At 40.9% G+C, this 3,085-nt stretch overlaps 1 non-coding gene across 1 annotated transcript; it reads left to right on the top strand.

Annotated features, from left to right (window-relative positions):
- Positions 1 to 704: 704 nt before the first annotated feature.
- LOC115895868 lies at positions 705 to 836 on the top strand. Its single transcript, XR_004055953.1, has one exon. It is a non-coding gene; the product is annotated as a small nucleolar RNA SNORA64/SNORA10 family (small nucleolar RNA).
- The last annotated feature ends 2,249 nt before the right edge of the window (positions 837 to 3,085 follow it).

Here is a 3,085-nt window from a genome sequence, read left to right as displayed (position 1 = left end):
TTTCTCTTATATTAATACCTATCAGATCTGTCTATTGTGAAGTTAGATTATTAAAAACTGTTCCTGGCGGGGCGCGGTGGCTCACGCCTGTAATCCCAGAACTTTGGGAGGCCGAGGCAGGCGGATCACGAAGTCAGGAGATGGAGACCACCCTGGCTAACACGGTGAAACCCCGTCTCTACTAAAATACAAAAAACTAGCCGGGCGTGGTGGCGGGCGCCTGTAGTCCCAGCTACTCTGGAGGCTGAGGCAGGAGAATGGCGTGAGCCCGGCAAGCGGAGCCTGCAGTGAGCCGAGATCGTGCCACTGCACCCCAGCCTGGGAGACAGAGTAAGACTCCGTCTCAAAAAAAAATCAAAACAAAAACTGTTCCTGAACTGCCATCTGTTTTCTAAGTTGGGAGGGGAGAAGCCCAGCACACTCTAGTTAAAAAGAAAAACAAAGGCAAATGTCAATAAATTCTCCTTCCAGGCCAACCAAGATCTTGAGCAATTGTTTTTCAGCTAAAAAACTAATTCCATATTTTGTATTCATCAAAATTCTTTATCTGGATTTCAGGGTAGAAGAAATGCACATATCTGACAGCATTCCTTTGAATGAAACTAAGAAGTAATGTTGATAGTGGTGGCCTGAGCGATACATGTGATTGTGGCAGAGATTAATGGTGACTAAAGAAACTTAACGAGTTTTAAAATCATAAAATAGGCCTCTCAGCTCCGTTTAATCACACAGGTCCAGTGTGTGCTTGGCCTGTTTTCTGGGAGGCAGAGGAAGGCTCTCTTAATTACAAGAGACCTGCCCAGAATGGCCTCTCCATTTCTAGGAGTATGATCGCTTTTGGGGGAAAAAAGAAAAGAAAATAATGGATGCTGCCAGGCGCAGTGGGTAATGCCTGTACTCCCAGCACTTTAGGAGGGTGAGGCTGGCAGATCACGAGGTCAGGAGTTCGAGATCACCATGGCCAACATGGTGAAACTCCGTCTCTACTAAAAATACAAAAGTTAGTCAAGCGTGGTGGTGGGCGCCTGTAATCCCAGCTACTCAGGAGGCTGAGGCAGGAGAATCGTTTGAACCCAGGAGGCAGAGGTTTGCAGTGAACCGAGATCGTGCCATTGCACTCCAGCCTGGGCGACAAGAGCAAGACTCCATCTCAAAAAAAAAAAAAAAAAAAAAAAGAAGAAAGAAAGAAAGAAAGAAAAGAAAGAAAGAAAAGAAAGAAAGAAAGAAGAAAGAAAGAAAGAAAGAAAATAATGGATGCTATGAATGATAGTTTAATAAAATTTGTATTGATACATGATAATTGTACATATGTATGGGATACATGTGATATGTATTAAACATGCATACAATGTGTAATGATCAAATCAGGGTAATTGGGAGATTCGTCACCTCAAACATTTATTTCTTTTATGTTGGGAAAATTCCAAATATTCTCTTTTAGCTATTTTGAAATACACAATAAATTATTGTTAATTATAGTCACCCTACTATGCTATGGAACACTGGAACTTATTCCTTCTAATTGTATTTTTGCACCTTCAACCAACCTCTCTTTATTTCCCATCCCCAACCCTTCCCGGCCTCTAGTAACTATTATTCTACTCTCTACTTCCATGAGCTCAACATTTTTAGCTACCACATATGAGTGAGAACATGCAATATTTCCACTTCCTCTACCCATTATTCTGAATTAGTTTCTGTGCCTGGTTTATTTCGCTTAACATAATATCTTCCAGTTCCATCTATGTTACTGCAAATGACAGAACTTCATTCTTTTGATGGCTGAATAGTATTCCATTGTGTATATGTACACAACATTTTTTTTATCCATTCATTGATGGACACTTAGGCTGATTCCATATTGTGACTATTGGGATTGCTGGATTATATGGTACATCTATCTTTAGTTTTTAGAGGAACATCCATACTGTTTTCCATAGTGGCTGTACCAGTTTCCATTCCCCCCGATAGTGTACTAGTGTTCTCCTTTATCTGCATCCTAACCAGCATTTGTTGGTGTTTGTCTTTTTGATAATAGCCTGTTTTAAGGGATGCTATCAATAATATAATTTAGTAGGATAGTTTTAGTGATACCTTTTTGAATTTTTATTTTCATAACTTGTGAAATGTCCCTCACGCCTCATCTTTTGGCCTCTTCTCTACCTCTCAGATTTTGCAAAACCTTGCACACATGCGTGACTCGGAATGCCAGGCATAACGGAAAGTTGCCACACAAGAAAAGAAAGAAAAACTCGGGTAGGCGTGGTGGCTCAGGCCTGTAATCCCAGCACTTTGGGAGGCTGAGGTAGGTGGATCATGAGGTCAGGAGATCAAGACTATCCTGGCTAACATGGTGAAACCCCGTCTCTACTAAAAATACAAAAAAAATCTAGCCGGATGTGGTGGCATATTCCTGTAGTCCCAGCTACTCTGGAGGCTGAGGCAGGAGAATCACTTGAACCTGGGAGGTGGAGGTTGCAGTGAGTCAAGATTGTGCCACTGCACTCCAGCCTGGGCAATAGACCTAGACTCCATCTCAAAAAAAAAAAAAAAAAAAAAAGAAAGAAAGAAAAAACTCATTTCTGTTGAACACTTTTTAACATGAAAAAAAAGGTAACTTTTTTTGGTAAGTGATTCTAGTGGTGGTAAGTGGAAGACAGGAGGGTAGTCAGGATCAGAGGAGATCACATTCAGCCCAAAGAGTTAAAGAGAAGATAGAGTTGGAAAACATGCTCTTCTACCTTTATGCTACACAATTTTAAACTGTAAACTAAAGGACCTCAAAATGGGTTATTGTTCACATTTTCCATAATTCTCTGAGTGAGACTTGCATTTGTGGTCATCATCAATGAATCTCCATAATTACCTTGGAGAGAGTTATTGGAAACAGGCCACACAGTAGCTGATCCAGTGACATGTGTAATGATGTAGCCAGCATTAAATAAATGGACTTAGGGAACTGCAGAGACAAGCAGGTCTGTATGGTTCTAATATAAACAGGTTCCCAAGAGTCATGACATTGTGAGTCATAATGGTACTGCTACCTTTTTTGGGGGGGTGGGGGTATAATATATATTTGGTAAGA

Source organism: Rhinopithecus roxellana, unplaced genomic scaffold, assembly GCF_007565055.1.
Source record: "Rhinopithecus roxellana isolate Shanxi Qingling unplaced genomic scaffold, ASM756505v1 contig3386, whole genome shotgun sequence".
NCBI lineage: Eukaryota > Metazoa > Chordata > Mammalia > Primates > Cercopithecidae > Rhinopithecus > Rhinopithecus roxellana.
This window is presented reverse-complemented; position numbering and strand designations above follow the sequence as displayed.